Source organism: Tupaia chinensis, unplaced genomic scaffold (assembly GCF_000334495.1).
Source record: "Tupaia chinensis unplaced genomic scaffold, TupChi_1.0 Scaffold000394_1, whole genome shotgun sequence".
NCBI classification, from domain to species: Eukaryota; Metazoa; Chordata; class Mammalia; order Scandentia; family Tupaiidae; genus Tupaia; species Tupaia belangeri.
Window position 1 is genome coordinate 2,651,512 of NW_006159896.1, and position 22,376 is coordinate 2,673,887.

General features: G+C 45.6%; 1 protein-coding gene and 1 pseudogene across 15 annotated transcripts in view; both read right to left on the minus strand.

The window, feature by feature from the left end:
• The window catches only part of RALGPS1 (Ral GEF with PH domain and SH3 binding motif 1), a 284,196-nt gene that overhangs the window by 181,156 nt on the left and 80,664 nt on the right, over window positions 1-22,376 (minus strand). The window lies entirely within an intron of this gene.
• Window positions 20,567-21,508, minus strand: LOC102472427 (BRCA2 and CDKN1A-interacting protein pseudogene; annotated as a pseudogene).

A 22,376-nucleotide genomic window follows, 5' to 3' on the forward strand; every position in this document is an offset into this window, starting at 1 on the left:
CACATGGTAACTACGGTTCCAATCCCCAGCCCGGTCAGACTGAAACACGCGGGCATGCACGAGAGGGCCCACGATCCAACGGGTTGGAGGAAGGGTATCACGGTATGACCAGACTCTGTGGAGGGTGCTTCTCTCTCCCTCCCTCCCTCCCTACACACACTCTCAACGTGTGCACACATACTTTGACATAAAGGGAAATATTTTTTCATGGTTATGATGATTTTATTGTTTTGTTTTGTTTCCTCTTAAAAAAAAAAGTTGATCTATTTGTTGTGATTTTCAAGCCATCAGGTCCAAGACTCAAACCGCAGCCAGCCACTTTGAATCCAGTACCCCAACCACCATACCACCTCCTGGCCCAAGTGAAAAATTTTTTTAAGAAATAATGAATGTACTGCCAGATCTACTGATGAACAATTTTCAGAAGAACTGGAGGGAAAATCACATACTTAGCCAAAGGAGTTCCAAAACCACCCAGGAAGTAGGTGACCCACTGACATGTCTGAATGGCGTGCGACGAACACTGTCTAACGTCATTCCCGAGACTCCTCTAGCAAATCACAGGAGTAAAAGATAAACCCGAGCTAGAGGAGAGAATGGGAGTGGAGAGGCAGCATCTTCCAAAGAAAGATTTCAATACAGTTTGGGAATCAGCATGGTCTTTGACCGAATGGAATGGAAAGCCTCCAGCTAGAATATGCCATGAGGGAGCTGCAGAGACGGAGGAGCCAGCTGCCCGGGGGACCTCGAGAGCACTGCCTCAGAGCTACCAGGGTCGGGGAGTGGAGGACAAGAAAGGGCTGTGCGCTGGCCTCTTGTCAGCACTCCCACCTGCTGCCTCAAATATCCGCCCCAGACAAAAACAGGACTTAGCGGCTCCCATCCTGGAGCTCCAGAATAAAGCTCCCTTCTGGCTATTCGGAAGACATGCCTGCAAGGTCGTCCCCACCCTGCCATACAGCATGCACGCCTGCCGTGTCCTGCCCTGCCACTCCACGCTCCAGTCAGGAGAGAGGTCAAGTGGGAGAACGTAGGAGCCACCAGGCATATGTGTTAAGCCAGCAAAATTAATGTCTTAGAAGAAGATAATTTGGGGATGAAAATTTAAAAAAAAAAAGAATTTAACCTTCTAATAGACATAAGACACTTAAGATGAAAAGCAACTGATCAAAAAATAATCTGCAAAACATGTATCCGGTTATCTGAAAAGATAAAAGGGACTTGCATACAAATTAGACAAAGAATTGTTACAAGCCAATAATTAGAAAAGAACCAGTTTTGTAAAAAGTGGACAAAAGACTTGTTTAGACTTTTTACTACGGAAGATGAATGGTGGCAAGTAAGCACATGGAAAGATGTTTAGCACCATCAACCTTCAGGAAAATGCAAATGCAATGATAAAGTCCCCCCGCGTGCCTGTTACAGTAGTCTGAAAGTGCACACCTAACGGACAACTCCCAGTGCTGGTGAGGATGCAGAGAAGCCGAGCTCTTGGACATCACTGCTGGGTATGCAAAACAGCGCGGCCATCTGGGAGAGCAGGCTCTTACAGGTAAGTGTACATTTACCAAGTGACCTGGCAATACCACGGGTAGGTGTATTCCCAATGCAAACTATACCCATACAAAAACTGTCATGTGCCTATTTTTGGCAACTCTGTTCTCTATTTCCCCACATTGGAAACAACCCAGGTTTCCATCAATTGGAGAGGAAATAAATAAAAAGGGATAATCAAATCCATGTAATCAAATACTACCAGCAATAAAGTAGGAATGAAGTAGTGATCCATGCATCAGTGCAGGTGAATGTGAAAACCTCCTACTGGGCCCAGCAGAGGGTATAATGGCTACGTCGCTGGACTCCCACGTAGTCGACCGTGGTTCAAGTTCCAGACCTGGTGGCTTAAAACTCATGTCAGATGCGTGTGCATGTGTGCCCAAGATCCCGAAAGAAGAATGGAGGAGAAGGGATTGTGGCATGACCACTCCCCCGGCAGGTGATTTCTCGCTTTCTGTCTCTCTGTCTCTCTGTCAAGCACAAAAAGTTTATTTCATATGTATGAGATTCTGGAAAAGGTATAAACTACAGGGACAGAAACTAATCACTCTTTACCAGGGACTGGGGACGGGAAAAAACCTGTCACCACAGGACACAAGAGAACTCTAGTGAGTGACAGATGAGTTCTCCCTCTTCGTTGTGGTGGGGAAGTAAGAGTACACAGCTTCAAAACCCACCAAACAGGTCACCACAAAGGGTGATTTCATTGTTTTTAGTGGGTACGATTAAACTTCAATAAATATGACTTAAAAAAAAAAAAGGAAAGAGCCTAATTTCAGAGAGCTATGAAGAAGTCCCACGATAACAGCTATGCAGGAAAACTAAAGAACAATTAGTTCAACCTGGAGGGGAACCAAGGCATCCTGGAGAGCAGTCTCTGGGGAAAAAGCAAAACCAATTAAAAATACGACAGAAATAAAATATAATGGGAAGCGCAAAAACAGTCAGAGGAGAAGGGATTGTGGCATGACCACTCCCCCGGCAGGTGATTTCTCGCTTTCTGTCTCTCTGTCTCTCTGTCAAGCACAAAAAGTTTATTTCATATGTATGAGATTCTGGAAAAGGTATAAACTACAGGGACAGAAACTAATCACTCTTTACCAGGGACTGGGGACGGGAAAAAACCTGTCACCACAGGACACAAGAGAACTCTAGTGAGTGACAGATGAGTTCTCCCTCTTCGTTGTGGTGGGGAAGTAAGAGTACACAGCTTCAAAACCCACCAAACAGGTCACCACAAAGGGTGATTTCATTGTTTTTAGTGGGTACGATTAAACTTCAATAAATATGACTTAAAAAAAAAAAAGGAAAGAGCCTAATTTCAGAGAGCTATGAAGAAGTCCCACGATAACAGCTATGCAGGAAAACTAAAGAACAATTAGTTCAACCTGGAGGGGAACCAAGGCATCCTGGAGAGCAGTCTCTGGGGAAAAAGCAAAACCAATTAAAAATACGACAGAAATAAAATATAATGGGAAGCGCAAAAACAGTCAGAGGAAATGGTAAAAGCAACTGATGACAAAGAAAAATTACCTCCAGGAATAACAAAAGAATAAGAAATTCCTGTTTGTATATATGTAAGTTTTAAACATATATTTAATATGTTACACATGCTCAAATATTTAACATACAGTTAAATGTCATATACTTGAATGTATGCATACGTACATGCACACATACCAAATATCAAGCAACTGATAGAGTAAAAGAAAAGAGAAGCTATGGGTTGTTGGAAGACATAGTGTTTTCTACATGGCCTGAGGTCAGAGAGAATGAAATATGAGAGGACTTCAAAAAAATCTGTGCAGAAAATAGAATTAAAGTATGAATTCACTTGGGTGTAAAAAATTCTAAAAGCCGATGCACAGCTTTTTCATAATTCTCATCTTCTGTGAACTTTTTGAAGACCCCTTGTACAGTCTTGGCACACGACTTAGCTTGGCACTGAGCAGCAGTTACGTAGCTGTAATTATAACAAATGCTGTCTGCTGGTTTCCAGCTTCTCGAGTTCACCTCAGGAAGAGTGGCTGGAGCTGCAGAATGTCAGAATGTTAAGTTCATTAATCTGGCAAGGTAAAAGTGCAACTGACAGAAGGCAGGAAGTGGAGAAGGGGAGGAAACATAGGAAGTGAGCAGACAGGAGTTATTATATAAAGTGATGGAACAAGAAATAGAGGTTTCATTGCACCAAATAAAATTCAAAAACTAATCAACAGGAAAAAGTTTAAAGAGTTTACCCTTCCTTCCTTCCTTCCTTCCTTCCTTCCTTCCTTCCTTCCTTCCTTCCTTCCTTCCTTCCTCTTTCTTTTAAGTTTTGGCTCTAGCTTACCAGAGGGAGATGGCAAGAGATACAGAGAGAGAGAAAGAGAGAGAGAAAGCAAGAAAGCACCCTCGAAGGAGGATGGCCATGCTGCAATCCGTTCTCCTGCATTCTCCTCTTGGAATTTTGGGCACACGTGCACACATGCTCAGAGTACTTCTCAAACAACCTGGTCTAGAATTCAAGCTGCCCAGTGGACCATGTGGGATCCAGCCACCTTAACCACCAAGCCACCAGCTGGCCCAACAGTTCACCTTTAAGGAGGGGCCGTGGGTAACAGATCAGGGGTTTTCTTCATAAGTTCTTCTGCATTGTTTATCAGGTACAGGATTATTTGAATATTATTTTAGTAGATGACATATTACATATTGTAAATCTTATGTTAAATCCTTTTTTTAGAGGTTTTTGCCTTAGGACACATGCACTCACCAGTCATAACCTGCTTATAGCCTGTCAGCATCAACAGTTAAAAATCATAGGCAGTTCTCACATGACCACCAGAGGCTTCCAAGCCTTTTGATGGCGTGACCAGGGGAAACCGTAGGGACCTTAGGGAGCAAACGTGTCCTGTAGAGAGAGCTTGCTAAGGCTTGAATAGAGTACCCAGAGGTCCCATGGAAACACAAAGGAGGGCGTGGCTAACTGGGAAAGTGGGGTTCCTGCTAGGAGCTGCCCTAAACTCTCCCCAGAGCAAAACCAGCTGCAGTGAAACATGGAAGAAAAGAAAGGGAAGGAGGGAAAGGCAACAGGAGAAGGGGGGCAAGGAAAGAAAGAAAGGAGGAACGGTGGCTAAAGGGAAGAGGAAAGACAAGGGCATCGACAGCCAGGCTCTGTCCTGGAGAGGTTCTGAGGGGATGGGGTGAGGCCTGGAGGAGCCTAGGGCTGCTCAGTGAGGGAGACAGGCAGTGAAGGGAACTGCCACAGCTAAAGGCAACAAAGGACCACAAAGGACCACCGCGCCCTCCTGCTTCGCTTCCCAGGGCTCAAGTCCTAGTAGGCACTGTTTAGCTCCAAGCCGTCCAGATGGTGTGCCAGTGTGACTTCAGCTGTATCTCAGATAATGATGACGATGACAGAAGGAAAAGGGTGAAGAGGAGGGAGAGAGAAAATCAGGGACAAGAGTAACTGACAGGCTGTGAAGAGCATCTCCATGCATTTCTTTTCCAGTGACGCACAGCAATGAACTAAAGGAACATGCTCTCTTGCTTTCACGGAACTTATCATCTACAGAAATGTGTAATAAGTCAGATGATAAGTCCTTTGAAAAAATATTAATCGGAATGAAAGCAGAGACAGTCTGCAAAGGCTGCCTCAGGAGACCTGGCCGATGGGCGGCGTGGAGCGGAGCTACGATGGGGTGAGGTTGCAGATGCTGCAACACGTGGGGAAGAGGGTCCTGGCCAGAGGGAAGTGCACATGTAAAGACCCCGGGTCAAGAATACCATGGAGTATCTGAGAAGAGCAAAGTCGCAGATGTGGCTGGAGCCCAGCAAGCCTTGGGGAGAGTGGGAGGGGAGGAGGACGGACAGGACAGAGTGTGAGGCCAGGTCACAGCCCAGCCTGGAGGGCAGATAAGGAGAGGGTTTTTATTTTTTAACTCTGTGCACAGTTTTTGAGTGGGAGGGGAAGACACTGGAGGGACTGAGCAGAGCAAGCTCCCCAATAGTGAGTGTTGGGTGGGTTTGTACGCCCTGACAACGTGAGCAAGGGGGAGGCAGAGCGGGCCCAACCCTGCGAGCACGCTCCTGCTGTTTGGTAACTGCTTGGAGGACTCTCATTTTCTCATGTGAGCACAATTCACTTTGGACGAAAACATGTAGATTTAGGGTCATGAAGATGATGCAAATTTCCCAAAACATTCCCTTTCCAGCCCTAGTATGGAGCAGCTCTGCACAATTAGAACCAGCTGTCAACGCAGGGCAGCAGCCAACTGCAGCCCTGCGAACAGTCTCCTGTCCATGTGACAGAGACAGGGCCCCAATTAACAGGATGGAGAGTAGCCACCAGCAGCTCGGCTCAGCTGGATACAAGGCCCCAGGGCCACACGTGTGTTTTCCCTTCATACCCTGGCGACTAAGTTCCGCTTCCTTTCTCCATAATTTTGGGAAATGCTTTTTTCCAGTTATACCATTAACATATTTGCATTTAAAAAATAATATACTTTTTTAAAATTAGGGACTTAATATATGTTCATTATAGAAAACCTGGACAATAAAGAAAGCCCACTGACAGGCCAGCAGGTGACATGGTGGTTGAGGTGCTGGACTCCCACATAGCTGACCATAGTTTGAGTCCCAGACCTGGCAACTTGCCTTCTCACTTTACCTTTTCCTGTCCCTTCTGGTCAAATTAAAAAAAAAAAAAAAAAAGAAAAAAAAAAAAGATAATAAATAAAATTAAATACTTCTTAAAAAAAAAAAAAAAAAGCTCACTGGAGAAAGTTTAAATTACCAATTAACCCAACACTCAGAGAATGAAAGTTTCCATTTGGTCTATGACAGTAACTAACATATCCAGAGCACTTACTAAGGGCCAGGCGAGTCAGTCACCTAACAAGCGTGTGTTGCTCACTGACTTGCTGCAACACCATGAGGTGGGTGCTATCATTGCCTCTTGTTATAAATTAAGAAGTAGCCGTTCAGTTGAAGAAGCTAAGCAATTTGCTCCAATTCCCATATGAGATCAACATGACAGCCAAGGTTCAACCCAAGTCTGTTGGTCTCTGGGGCCTGGACCAGTGGCCACAGAGCATCTCTGCCTCCAGGGCGGAGGCTACTCCCACACTCACAAGTATGGGGCACACATGCATATGCACACACACTTGCTCAGATTGTATCTGGTTTTATAATCTGCTTTTGTCCTTTATACATACATTTTACCCCATCTGCCACACCACTCCCTTTAGAATCCCTGTGATACATGCACGGTATCTCCTAGAGACAGTTCATCAGGTTTGCCTCCTATTTTTCCCTGTGAATTTCAGGAGGAAATTTTAGTTTGTCTCTTAATTCCTTACTTCGGTTTTCTGCGAATCTAATTTGCTCCTCACTTTTCCCTAAAATTTACATTTGGCAATTGACATTTGGCAATCATGTTCTTCAGTATAGTTCAATCTTTCTTGATCTTGATCTTCACATTCTGTGGAGTCATCCTGAACATCGCTGGGTATGCAAAATGGAATTTCTGGAAGCACCTGCTTCGTGGGAGGGTACAGGGTCCAACCTAGCCTTCCCACTACCTTCCACTTCTGAGATGTTCTATGTCTGAAGAGTACAGCAAAAACAGTACAAAAAACTGATGCTAACACAAAGGTGCCAGGACCACCAGCGAGTTCTCTCAGCCTTTTAAACAACATACAACTCTTACGCTAAATCATTTGTTCCCAAGCACAAAAGTGATGAAAGAATCCTCAAATCTAGCAGGTTTGTTTAAGAAACAGAAGAACTTGGGACCAGCTGATGGCATAATGGTTACATCACTGGACTCCCACATGGCCAACTGCTATTCGAATCCCGGATCCAGTGGCTTGAAATTCACACTAGGTACATGTGCATGCATGCCCAAAATCCTGAGAGGAGAATGAAGGAGAAGGGATTGCGGTGTGGCCATCCCCCGAGAGGATGATTTCTCATTTTATGCCTCTTTGTCTCTGTCTCTCTCTCCAACAAGTGTACGAGCCCCATAACAAAATATCTCTTTCAGAAAGAGAGAAAGAAAGAGAGAGAGAAAGAAAGAGAAACAGGAGAATTGGCTAATAATATATTATTAATCAAAGAAGCACATCAATAAAGAAGAAAAAAGTATGGGGCCAGCAGGTGACATGGTGGTTGGGGTGCTGGACTCCCACACGGCTGACTGTGGTTCAAATCCAGGACCTGGTGGCTTGAAAGTAATACTGGTCATGTGTGGGGGGGGTGCTCTGGGTCCTGGGAGGAGAATGGAGGAGAAGGGATTGAGTGAGGTATGGGCATCTTCCCGGGGGGCGATTTCTTACTTCCTCTCTCACTATTTCTGTTTTTTTCTCTCTCTCTAGTGTGAGCACACACTCTATGGCAAAAGCCTGAAAAAAAAAAGAAAAAAGTAATATGATCTTCTCAATACATACTAAAATGATAATTAGCAAAATGTAACATTCGTTTGAGATTTTAAGAAAGAAAAATCAAAGGACTTCTTAGAAGCTTGGTAGTATCTACGTCAAACCAAGAGCCATCATTACACAACTAAGAGAAACATAACTGGAATGCAAATTAAAATTAGAAACAACAGGAGGTATAGCCTTCCGCATCTAGGTTCTTATCAGAACCACAGAGCAGAGAAGCCTGCGTATTTGTTACATACAGTGGCCTTTGGACTTTAGGCTTAATTCTTTCCCGAATCCCTGGTTGTGAAAGGCATCGAAGCTCTAAGTCATTACTGTCCAGTAGACATCTAATGCAAGCCACATCTTTTAAATTTTCTAATAGCGACATTAAAAAGGAAAAAAGCAGGTGGCAATAATTTTAACAATTTATTTAACTCAATATATACAAAATACTACCTTTTCAACATGTAATCAATATAAAATCAAATTATTGAAGAGATTTTTTAAAATTTCTTTTTGTACTGAGTGTTGGAAATCTGGTCTGTTGTACTTACAGATATCAGTTTGAACCAGACACATTCTTGGTGCTCAGTTTCCACACGCAGCCACAACGGATGATGTGGCTCTAAGACGCGTAGAAAAGCGTGTCACTGAGCTATACGGGACACTTATCAGAAAGGGGAAGTCAAGGCGGGAGGATCGAAGACAAGCTGAGAAGCCTCGGCAGAGAGGCAGGGTGAGGGGGAGCCGGGGCAGGCGGCTAGGAACCGGGGAACAGGGTCAGCGCAGGACAGCAGGCAAGGACGCTGCACGTGCCGGCCTCGGCCCTTTATACCCCGTTCCTGAGGATCTGCCTGACGCCCACTTTCCACCCCGTGAAGGGAGGTGGGGCTCGTCACCAATGGTTAGATAGCTCCAGCTGTAACCGTTAGAGGGACACGGGTTACGGACGGAAAGACATAACACTCAAAAAAGCTCTAGAAGGACCTGCAGCTCACACTGGCAACTTGGGGTTTGCATGGAGACCTCCTAACTCAGGAGACCTGGTCTGAATCTCAGCTGTGCCCTAACCCCCCTCTGAGACTTCAGGCCAGCATTTCCCTCCACAGGGCTGTTTCTGGTCTGTACGATGCAATGGCCCTGATGGTCTTTAAGAGCCTCCCAGTTCTCCTATTCCATGAGCCGAAGGGAAGCGGAAGTCACATTATCTGCATTATATAAAAACTATTAAGTAAGCCTTGCCCCTGAGACTGCGAAACTACAGCAGTTTTCTTTCTCCAAGTGTTTTCTTTTTAAATAATTATTTTATGCAACTTTATTTATTATTACTGTTATTATTTTGACCAGAGAGAGAGAAAGTGAGAAAGCAAGCCACCAGGTCCAGGACTTGAACCATGGTCACCCATGTGGGACTCCAGTGCCTTTAACCACCACGTCACCAGCCAGCCCCTCTCCAAGTGTGTTGAGGGCAAATGAAGAGGTCGGGCTGAGAGATCTGGTCAAGAAGGGGTGAGCGGTTTCTAGGCACTGTGCTATTATACAGGAATGAACTGGGCACGGAGACAGGAAAGAGCGGGTGGGGGTGACAGGAAGGAGGCTCGGGACAGACGAGGGCAATGAACAGGAAAAACACAAATGACCAAGGCAAATTCAGGTTCCAGAAAGAGAGACAGAGAGGACAAAGGAGGGGAAGGGGGCATTTTCTTAATAAGAGAACTCAAGCATGTGTACGAGGCAGGGGAATCCCCTCTCCGCAGGGTCTGGTCACAGTAACCTCGTTCTTCCAGTCCTGCACCCCATAGGGTCTTGGGCCCTCATGTTCAGGCCCAGCATATTTCACGCTGACAACCTGGGGATTTGAACTGCAGTCACCATGTGAGATCCGGCTCCTCTTGAGCAGTCCATCACCACTGAGCCATGGATCTGGCCCAGGAAGACTTACTTAAGTCTCAAAACCAGACCATGACGTCAACTTTGCTATTCTGTTTAATGGTTGAGCAACTGAGGCTCACAGAAATTAAGGAAATGATGTCAGTTTACCTGGGTGCAAATGGCAGATGCCAAAACCTGCCTTTTTAATACAAAGGGTCCCAGAAGGAGACTGAGGCACCAGGTAAAGCAACCAGATGGGACCAGGCAGTGGACGGTCTCACTTAGAAGAGGCTGGCGGGGTAGACACGACCTCTGGGAGATGCTGTGCCTGGAGGTTGCGCCGGGGTGGGAGACTGCCCTCCTGGCAGGGGCGAGGCCAGCTTCGGCACGGAGCAGAGGCAGAAGATCGCAGGACGGGCCTCGACTCGTCAAGACCACGGCTTCATTCAACACGTCACAGCAAAGCCATCATCTCCCCACCCCAGTAACTTGCTTCTGATCACAAGTAGTTCAAAGTCCTGAGACAGAGCAGGATTCTAGAAACAATGCCAGACTTGATAAATCCCAGCCATGGCTGCACATGGCGAGCCGGGCTGCCCCATGACGGCTGGCCGGCTGGGGCGGCAGCAGAGCCATGACGGCTGGCCGGCTGGTGCGTAAGCAGAGCAGGAGGAGCCGCTCTTCAGGAAGGCTGGTTCCTCTCCTGAAAGGCCTAGAGGAAAGCCAACCTTCCAAATGCTTGATCTCTACAGGGACATCTGCGTCCAGGGCAAGGAAGCCTTGAGGCCTTGGAGTCACTAGCCTTCAATGGCGTGAAACCCTCTGTTTAAGGTCAGGCAGTGAGACCATGGCCTCATTTCCAACCTCTGACCCAGCCTACTCTGTTCCCTCTCAGTCCCCTGTGACCACTAACACCCAGCCAGTCTTCACAAGTGGCCGTTCTGACCTGGCACTGTGCGAGGCTCAGGGGACATGGCAGTGAGTGGGCAATGCTTGCCTTCTAGTGGAAACGAGGGCATTAATCTCAGGAGCCACGGAGTGCAAAGGACAGCTGAAGCAGGCGGAGTGTAACCGGGGCTGGCTTGGCCAGGTGCAGGTCGGGCGAGGACACCGGCCAAGTGCACGGGCCTGGAGGTAGGTTCCAGGCCCTGTGAGCAGGCCAGAGGAGGTGAAGCAGAGAATGCGTGGGGAGGGCAGAAGTGGACTGGGAGGAAGGGACGGCTGGCTCTCACCTGGCCTGCACACCCACTTTCGAGGCCTGGGACTGCTCCTGAGGCTACTGGGGAAAGCACTGGAAACCCTGAGGAGGCTCAGTGATGTCGCTAGAGATTTTAAAACCACAGGGCTGGAATAGAATAGAATGGGCAGGCATGGTGCAGCAGTCCCCGGGGGACCAATGCCAGCACTGGTGGGGAGACGAGGGTGGCCCAAGCTGGGAGGCAGCCCTGGGGACAGAGATGAGAGAAGAGGAGCAGAGGAGGCCCAAATCGGCACAGAGAATGTGAGAGGGAGGAGTCCGCAATGATAGATGTCCCGTTGCTGGCATCTGGGCAGGAGTGCTGAGGGGCCCGGGGGACAGGGGGAAACATGGGATTCTGGAGACAGAATCAGACTGACTGGCTTGGGGCACACCGTGGCTAGGATACCTGAGGGACTTGGCTGCTGCCTATTTAGCCTCGCGAAGGCAGCACAGCTCCCAAGGAGCCACTGGCTCCCTGCTGTGCTGGGGCCTCTGGAGCACTGACCAGAGCACGGAGGGCCTCCACGGCAGCACCGCCCCTCCAATCTCATTTCCCACAACGGCCTTCACTTCTCCTTTGCTCTGGCCAAACTAGTCCACTCACTGGTCCCTGAACGTGGCCATTTTCTTCCCACGTGCTGGACCTGTGTGCAAGCTCATCCTTCCACCTGGAGAAGTCCTTTCATCCTATCTTGTATCCATATTATAACAATTTCCCAGGCCAGCAACAAATGGGAGTCTCTCCCCTGTTCTGCCTGATGCCCCAGCTAGGAGTAGTGACTCTCCCCGACACACGGCCCAGATGTCTCTCTGAGATGTATGATTGGTCTTAAATCTTTTTTTTTTTTTTGGAGAGGTTTTCGCTATAGGATGCGTGCGCTCGCCAGACAGACAGACAGAGACATAGAGACAGAAAGCGAGAAATCACCCCCCAGGGGGGATGGCCATGCCGCAATCCCTTCTCCTCCATTCTCCTCTCAGGATCTTGGGCACGCACGCACACGCGGCCGGCATGAGTTTTAAGCCACCGGGTCCAGGACATGAACTGCGCTAGACTACGTGGGAGTCCAGCGACATAGCCATTGCGCTAACTGCTGGTTCCCAATTGGTCTTAAATCTTGAGTCCCAATCCTGTTGATTGAGGAAGGCCCGAGCTTGCTGGAGTCCCTCAAACACTTTCCCTTACCGTAGTCCTCATAATCACCTACCTTCCTCATTAGGCAGGGGTTCACACACCTTCGAGTGCCCTAAAACCCGGGCAGGGAGCCCCATACGTGGCTGGGTAGTGTGTGCTGAACTGAAGAGTGGCCCGGAACCCATGGTCCCAATGGGCCCCAGCAAGTCACATGAAGATCACATGAAAGAATTCCCCCTCTAATTATGTTCATCTCGACAACTCCACTCAGAGACCTCTGACATCTGGCTCCTGTGCACATGAGCCTCACAGACTGCCAGGGCCACGAGGCCTGACCACGTGCAGAAGGGTGACTCAGCCCCACTCTGATCGCCTCCACCTCGGGGACAGCTGCCTTCCTCCACCGCCGCACACTCACCTCCCAAGGCTACCTAGGTCTGAAACGGCCTGAGGAGTGGGGAGGGGCTGTCCTCTGTAAAGTGGGGCAGGGCTGGGGATGCGGTGCAAACTCTGCTGCGCAGGGAGGGTCTGGACATAGCATATTGAGGCCTTCCACCCCTCCAGAAAGCTTATTCATAATGCTGAAAAGAAACAGAAGGGAGGAAAAAAAAAATAGAGAAGAGAGTACAGCTTATTTTATGAGTAGGTTTTATCCAACAACCTCACATTTTCCACCAAAGGAAAAGCCGGTCTGAATCTAAAGATTCAAACTTTCAATGCCTACACTCAGGAGAAAGACACAATCTCCAGCCATGAATTAAAACTTTGCTTTAAACTCTCACTTCCCAAGAGAGTTGGGGCTCCAGGGCCCTCCACGCCCTGTAGTTGGGACTGGCCTGCCCGCCCGTCTAGTCGGAAGGCAAACAACACAGGCTATTTGTAATGACAAGCAAACACTAATGAATTCTGAAGCATGTCTGGTGCTTGCATTTATGGATCATAAAATCATCTGTTTCCTTCTCACCCCATGCTGACATGCCAGTGAGGCAACCCCAAGTATTTACAGGCAGCAGGGGCTGCCAGGACCACTCTGAGAGGAGGCCGGGGGACAGGAGGAGCTGCCTGTTAACCTCCCCATCGCACACAGACCCGCTTCTACACTCTCACACTCAGCCTAAACCTGGGCATACACAATCCTATTAAAAGCTATTTAATTTTTAAACATCTTGGGGTGGGAGGGAGAGTCAACCTAACTGTCTCAACTGAACATAAATATTGGCCAGATGTAAACAAGGGATTTAAAATGTGATGTTTCTAGTTAGACATACCATTTGTCTAATAGCTCCTACTGAGTTCTGAGAGTTAGGAGGAAGGGTCCTGACCCAGCACGCACAGCTACTGGGGTAGATCCCCCTCACTGTCCAGCCAGGGTTGAACCCCTGTACTGCCCATGCTGCCATGGCCTCCTAGCAGAAAGGGACCACGGTGGTTCTGAGGCTCTTTCCTCCCTCGAGGAGGTCTAGGGCAGCCAACACAGAACCCAGATGGCCCCAAATAGCCTTGCCTGTCTGAGACCCTCCAGAAGCTGATTTCCATCCCACTAAGAGACAGCACATCTGGGACCCCAGGAAGAGCTACGAAGTGCAGAGAAGGCTGCATACTGAACCCCACTTAGCCCCGCAGAGCTTACTTCCTAATGCCCGGTGTCCCCACATCTGAGCCATGCTGTGTGGAACCAAAGGCCGTCTTCACGTGGATGACTCTGAGGCTGTCACTTGTCAGGAGCCATCATCACTCATACAACGGACTCCTCCGCAGGCTCTCCAGCCACCAGCCCTGCCACATCACGCGAACATGAAAGCACTAACCGGACCAGACAGGGCTCTCAGAGCTGCGAGGTCCCCAAAAGGACATGGACATATTAGGACAATGAGACTATGAGGACACCAGTTCCCCTGACAGCACTTTAGGAGAGTCTGCCAGCTCCTGACCGCTCTGCAGCTCCTGGTAGTGGGATCCATGGTTATCCAATGACAAACCTAGGTCTCCCCCGACTCACCCGGTCTCTCACTGCTCTGCTCTCACAGCCTTTCAGCCTGGCAGTCTCAGGGAAGGAAACGGTGAAAAAGAGAAGGGCCTGCCAGCAGTGGCAGCTTGGCTGGGGCACTAGACTCCCACACAGCCAACCACAGTTTGAGTCCTGGACCTGGCAGCTTGCTTTCTCACCTTCCCTTTCTCTCTGTCTCTTTCTGATCAAATTAAAAAATAATAACAAATAAAATTAAATAAATTAAAAGAGAGAGAGAGAAAGGACTGCCTTGAAAGTGCCTCTCTCAGAGAAACTGGAGGCAAATGGGAATCTAGGGACACCCTGGAAGAATTTGGAGTCCAGAACCATAGGCCAGGAGCATGGCTCAACCTAGAGGACTTCGCGAATCTCTGTGGGTATTCCCAGAGCTCAGCTTTGTTTCTCTGGAGAGGTTAGCAGCTAGACCAACTCACGACTGTAGAAATGCTTCTTGGAGGTGGGAATGGCAGGTGTTAGGATGCACAGACCCAGAGAATAAGCTCTGGCCTTCCTGTATCCACAGGATTAAGATTCGAGATTCAAGATCAGTCCACGTACATGTCAGAGAGACATCTGGTGATGATGCAACAATTAAGGGAAGAAGGAAAAGAGGAAGAGAAAAAATATCAGCAGCCACAATTTACTGAGCATTGATTAGGTTCTGGCCAGAATGTTAGGTGGAGAAATTAAATTCTTTATCACATGAATCCTCCCAATTACCCTATCAAGTAGGTCATTTTTTAAAATCATTATTTTATTTTATTATTTATTATTTACGTTTAATTGCTGTACATCTTTACAGCATATGATATGATTTTTCAAAACATACATGCAGGGAACCAGCAGTTAGCCTAATGGTTATGTCGCTGGACTCCCATGTAGTCTACCGCGGTTCGCATCCCGGACCCGGTGGCTTCAAACTCACACTGGGTGCGTGTGCGAGCATGCCCAAGATCCTGAGAGGACAATGGAGGAGAAGGGATCGCGGCGTGACCATCCCCCATGGGGGGTGATTTCTCGCTTTCTGTCTCTACGTCTCTCTCTGTCTGTCTGGCGAGCGCACGCGCCCTATAGCGTAAACCTCTCCAAAAAAAAAAAAAAATACATGCAGTGCCTATCAAATCAAAGATATTACCATATGTATCATTTTCAACAGAGAACCTTCCATTCTTGTATCTATTAAATGTTTTTATCTTGAGCCCATCCCTCCCACCCGCTCCCTGACATGTTATCTACACTTGCCCTCCCTACTATCACGTCTTCACATCTTTCCATTTCTGCCCTAGAGTGCAGGCTTCCCATATGTACCGGGCAGGGGTATTCAATGATTGTCTTCACAGTCTTGTTTCCTTCTTAGCACGAGAGCTCCATTCGTGCACTTTGCATCGGCCCCGAGCCCTGGCTGGCGCTCCAGCTCACCCATGATGCGGACACGGCCTCTTTGCAGCGTGAACCTCCCGTTCTGAAATAGCTTCTTTTAGGTCTTTCTCTGGCTCCATTTCACCTCGGACCTTGTGTGCTGCAATCTGGCATGAGAGAAGCAGTTACCAGGGGTCCACATGTGGCCCCTGGAGCCAGACCACATAGGTCCATTTCTGACTCCACCAGACCAGCCCGCGACCGTGGGCAGTCTGATTAGCCTCTCTGTGCCTAAGTCTCAACTGAAAATGAGGATAACAAAATTGTCATATGAAGCCATCAGCAGAGTGCCTTTCACATGGGAAGTATTCAACGAACAGCGATACTTATTATTACTGAATGTAGAGTTGGAACTGTGAAACATTCCTTGATGTTTGCCACACGGTATGTGATATATGTCCTTGACATAAGAAACCTTGCTATTCAGTCAACTTGACTTTTTTGTTTAGCTACCAACAAATGCTAGAAAACCTAGACTCCCACAGGAAGGCAGTGGTCCCCAAATGACCAGTCCCAAAGCCTGCTGACAAGAGCCAGTGAGTGCCAGATGTGCGGGAACAGCACCATCCTGCAACGGTTTTCCAGCTGAATCTACACAGCATCATTTTCTTTTCTTCTTGAGTCACCAAAGGAAGCGATGCCAAGGTCTTCTTCCCTGGTCTGTCCCCATGGACAGACTGTGGATTTGTACACCTCTACGAGCATCACTGAGCAGAAGCAGCTTTCAGGTCTCTGCAGATCCCTGCCGCTTCCAAGTGCCCGAGCACTTCTGCAGCCCTGTCCACCCCAGTCCCCTTCGGAAGGGCAGAGTGCCCCAAGGTGCCCACTTTCCACAACACCTAAAATGGGGAATTAAGGGTCTACCTCATTCACATGACCAAAATATCTAGCAAGTAAACCAAGTCGTGAATGAATTCCTCTTCCTCTGGCTGTTTTGTTGGCTTTCCTTTCCTTTCAAAGAAAAAAAAAAAAAGAAAGGAACTTCAGTCCAGTACTTCAAGTTCGATCGAGTACTTTGAGACTTGTCTTTGGAGGGCCAGTGCACTCCCATGTAGATGAAGCAGCTTTCTGTTCTGCTCCATTTCATAACAAAACCTCCTGAGAAGGCAGAGGCTCGGGCCTGGCTCTGATGCAATCACAAGCATTCACAGTAGGCTTCCAGGACTGCTGCAGTCTGACACCAATGTATGCCGACACGCAAAGGCCCTGCCACAGTGGCAGGTGGGCCTGCTTGCTTCATCAAAGCTGCAAATCCAGATGTGTTCCCAGGCAAAGCAGATGTTTCACCAGTGCACAGATAGCCTTGACGTGCAGTCAAAATTTGGCTTGGCAAAGAAACTAGCGGTTCGCCATTTTGAAGACTAAAATTTCCCAAAGGAGTTTGCAATATAAGAATTCCTCTCTAATGAAGACAATATACAGGTAACAGATACTAGGAGAAATTACGTAACCAGATATCGTTAGCAGTTTGTACAATGACTTTCAAGAGAAATGGCATAGTTGCCAATTTGTTCCTTGACCTGCTTCAAAACACCAGAAGACAGGTGAGCTCCAGAAAGGACGTCATCTGACAAAGGCGCAGCTTTAATTGTCTTCCTCTGCCCTGAGCTACGCACAGCTTGGTTATGTCCGAGTTAGGCAGCTTCACCAAGTTCTCTCCGTCAGTGACTTTTGCCTGGAAATGTGATAAGCAATTCTGAAGGGGATTCCCAACCCGGGCTGCTGTGTTAGGGTGACCTGAGTTTCAGAGCACGTTCGGCCTCCCCAGGTTAAGCCTTCTCACAAATACAGATCCCTCTCCCTGTAAATCTTAGGAGCAAGGTGCTTCTTACCCTTTAAGGTGTCAGCAACCACTGAGCACTTACCAGTGAAGCCTACATGTCTGATTATGAAATAAAACCAGGTTATGTAAGCTTCATCTGACATTTTTCATTTGACATTTCCTACTTAGGCTAGGATCAATGTAAACACCAACAGCTGTGCTTACCATGAAGCTGAAGTGAACGTGCATACACTCCTTCCAACAGGAAACCAGTCTATTAGGGTGTCTGGAAAGTCATGACATATTTTTCTATGCAAAAATGTGTCATGACTTTCCTGATGACCCAGAAGATGCTCTGGCAGCAGACATCATAACACAGTGACAGGGTCCAGCAGGTGGTGTGATGGTTGAGGCACTGGGACTCACTCCCACATGGCTGACCATGGTTCAAGTACTAGACCTGGTGGCTTGCTTTCTCACTTTCTCTCTCTATCCTCCTCTCTGGTCAAATTAAAATAAGTAAATAAATAAATAAAGTTAAATAAAATAATTCTTTAAAAAAAGAAAGAAAATAGGCCAGATCTAGTAAGCTGAATATATATAGACATTAAGACCCAATAGCTCCAGATATTGGATCCAAAAGAAATGAGTATTTATGTCCAAAAAGGCTGTTCAAAGATGTATATGGCAATATAATTGCCCAAACCAGAGCCAATTAAAATATCAACCAACATTACCAACACTGGAAAGGACAAAAAAATATTCTCTACTCTTAGAATGATTGGAAGACTATACAAAAATGAAAAAGTAAAAACTCCTGCTATACACAAAATATGATACATCTTGGGCCAGCAGATGGCATGTGGTTAAGAGGCTGGATCCCATATGGCAAACTCCACGGTTCGAATCTCAGACTCAGGGGCTTAAAAAACATTGGGCACTTGTGGTGCATGCGCAAAATCTCAAGAGGAAAATGGAGAAAGGACTGTAGTGTGGCTATCCCCCGCCAGGGGGTAATTTCTCACTTGTACTCTCTCTCTCCATCACTCTCTGTCTCTCTCTGGTGAGCACGTGAAAGGAAAAAATTATACAGCTCAGGTTCATAACGTTAAATGCAGGAAGCTGGACAAAAGTAAATACTTTATGATTCCCTTGATACAACATTCAAAAACCAGACAAAACTACATATACAGAAGTCAGAATAATGGTTATATTGGGGGCTAGTTAATGACTTAGAGGGGGCATGAGGTAGACATATGGGGTGTTAATATGTTCTATATCTTGTTCTAGGTGGTGGCTACATTTTTTGTTTTGTTTTGTTTTTTTGTTTTTACTTTACAAAAATGGATTGAGTTATACCCTTAGATTTTCTTATATGCAGTTTTAAAATCTCTTTTAAAGATAATATACTCAAACAGATTACTATTTTATGCAAATGAATAACAATGTCTCATAGAGACATTACATTTGTAGGACAATGTCTAGCAACAATATTACAAAGAATTAGAGAGAAGTAAATAAATACTGCTGTAAATTGGTTATATTATACATGAAATGGTTTTATTATCACTTGAAAGTAAACTATGATATGCTAAAGATATATATTATAAACTTAGCCAACCACTAATACAAAAGAAATTATAGCCAATAAGCCACTAAAAAAGATAAGGTGGAATCATGAAATATACCCCATTAGTTAAAAAGAAGTCAGGGATAGAGGAAAGAGGAAACAAAGAACAGACTTAAATCCAGCCGTGTCAATAATCACATTAAACATAAGTAGTCTAAGCACCCAAATTAAAAGGCAGACGTCATCAAATTGGCTAAAGCAAGACTTGACTACATGCTGTTCACAAGAAACTCATTTTAAGTATAAACATACAAATAAGTTGAAAGTAACAGAATGAAAATATATAGATATGTCAACACTAATCAAAAAAAAGATGGCTGTATTACCAAAGTAGAGTTCAAATCAGAGACTATTACCAGGGATATGCAGATCATTCCATAATGACAAAGCCAATTCAGTAGGAAGACATAACAATTCCAAATGCTAATGCAGGCACTCCTAACTCAGCCAACTTAATGGCTGCCTAGGTCCATAAGCCAACTGGTGATAACCGAGGCACTTAAAGGCAGATGTCTTATGGTGTGTCATGGCACCACAGCGTAAGTATTTTTCAAGAACTATCACGTGACACCACACTAGAATAATCTAAGTCTATCCACACAAAAAGCATACATTCAGTAAGTGCCAGAAAGCAACCAGACACACCACAATAACATAAATCTGTCATAGTCATTTTTATTTATCCTGAATAATGAAAAGATCTAAAGAAAATTCCAACTTGATAACTTTGTCTTTATTTGCAGGTCTTATATATTACAGAACATAAAAATTAAAATTGGCAAATGGCATAAAAATGATGGACCAAAAAATTAAAGTTTGCTCATGAAAAAGACAGATTAACACTTTGATGATCAAATTGTTCAAAGCGTGGCAGTGGTTTGAGGTCACTACACAAACACACACTTGGTGAACTGAACACTCACTGACTGTGGGAACGAGAGGAAGACCGAGGAAGGAGATTCTGGAGCGCCACACAGACTGGGAAAGGGGAATCCCATCTTTCAATTGGGCTAGTCATTTTTGGGAGGGTAAGTCACTTGAGTCCCCTATGTACTCTGGTTATCAGTCCCTTATCTGAGGCATAGCTTCCAAAAATATTCTCCCATTCTGGAGATTGTCGATCCACACTAATTACTGTGTCTTTTGCTGTGCAGGAACCTCTGAATCTGATGTAATCCCACTTGTCTATTGTTGGGATTACAGCCTGTGCTCTGGGGTCTTATTTAAGAAGTCTTTGTCTCCCAGAGTTTCCCCAGTGTTTTCATTTTTTTTAATTTTAAAATTAAAAAATAGAAATTTTGATTGAGTTCTTTAAATTACTGCATGTTTTTCTATGTATTAGAAAAGTTTTTAATCACCCATACATAATTTGACCAAAATTTAAAAAGCAGTGTTTTGTAATTGTGTCATAGACACATGGGACAAATGTTACTTTTTGTAGAGGATCTTAATCTGAATAAAGTCGTGAGCTTTTCAGTAAGTCTTCACTGAATTTTCTGGTAATTTTATAAACCACGCCCATCACTACCCATAGGAAATGGGTTAGACAGATAGGTGTTCTTTCAGCTTATCCATGATTCTGTTCATCTTGTCGCCTGGAGTCAACATCACAGTTCATAAAGGCTTCACTGGTATGTCGTCAAAAGACATCTGCCTCCTAGAGAAGTGTCGCTCTCCTCCTTCACTGAGCAGCTCAACTTCAGAATTGCCTTCCCGTAGAAAAATTCTTCCTCTGCATTTGCGAACATTAACTCATTTTTCTTTTGGATATAACATTTCTTTTCGGAATTGTTTTTTCCTGCTTCCACAAATGTCCTGCTAATCAGAAGGTAAAAGTAGCACTTCTCGCATGGCTTACTAGTTTTGTGTGCTTCTGTTAGTTCTTTCTGAAGTTGCTGATACATGGACAGAGCGACCTGTGGAGGGAACCTTTCACTGAGGAGAAAGCCTATAGGCTTGGTAGTGTCATTTAAAACCTTGTCCAGCTGTTCAACCACGCTCTTTTCACAGTTCTTCTCACAATGGCTTAGAATCAGCTCTTCAACTTGTTCAGCACACTGGGTACCCTTTCTTTCAGTTAAATTTAAAAAGCTTACGAAACTGAAAATCTCATCTTCATCCATATCATCATTGCTGCATCAATTCTGAAACACTCATTTGCATAATCACGCTCCCAATATGATTCTGTTGAATTCAGAGCTCTGTTAGTTCTGTAGTGTTCACAGGAGCCTTTAGGAAAAGATGCTGCAGTAACTTAATTCTGTCATAATCGTTATGTGAGATAGAATAAGCTTCGAAGTCAATATCCACTTGCTCGTCAACAACCTCATCATCTTCATCCTCTTCATCGTCACTGCCTTCATCCTCATCCTCGACTTCATCTTCCTCTTCTTCCCTGTCACGCAGGACCACAGCCACTGGTGGATGCAGAACCCCGCTCCTACTGCTTGCCACTTGGACCTGGACGCTGTGTACTGCCCACATCACGCCTCCCCGTGTGTTCCACAGTTTTATAGGTTGAGGTCTTAGGTTTAGATCTTTGATCCACTTAGATTTTTGTTAATGGTGAAAGATAGAGGTTCAGATTCATCTTTCTACAGGTGGATACCCAGTTTTCCCAGCACCATTTGCTAAAGAGGTTTTCCTTTTCCCACTGTACTGACTGAAACCCTCTGTCAAAAATTAGTTGTCTGATTCTATTTGGGGTCCTTTGTATTTCTTGGGACTAGATCTTTGAGTACCTCCCCAGGTTTGGAAAGTTTTTTTGCAGGATTTCATGGAATAGATTATCAATGCCCTTAAGAGTCTCTTCACTTTCCAGGATACCAATTACCCAGATGTTTGGACATTTGATGGTATCTAGTATTTCTCATATATTATTCTCATTTTTTTGGTCAATTTTTTCCATCTTTGTGGTGGATTTTTCTAGGCCAGCAATTTTCTCTTCTATGTCTGAGATTCTATTTTCTGTATGATCTAGTCTGTTTTTAATACTGTCAAGGGCGATTTTGACTTCCTGTATTATAGCCTTCATCTCTAACAGGTCCATTTGATTCTTTTTCAAAGTGTGTATTTCCTCTTTTAGATCTTGCAAGATTTCCTCAACTCCTAGAACTCGTCTCCTGCCTCTTCCACAGTTCATTATCTCTCTTCTCTTCCATCTCTGTTAGCTTCATCATTATGAATATTCTAAATTCTTTATCTGAAGATCTTCTCCAGAACACATTATAGCAAGATTGACCAAAACTCACAAAGATACTAAGATCAGCAAAAGAAAAATGGCAAATTACCTACAAAGGATATCCCATCAGGCTAACAGAAGACCTCTCATTGGAAACAATGTGAATGAGGA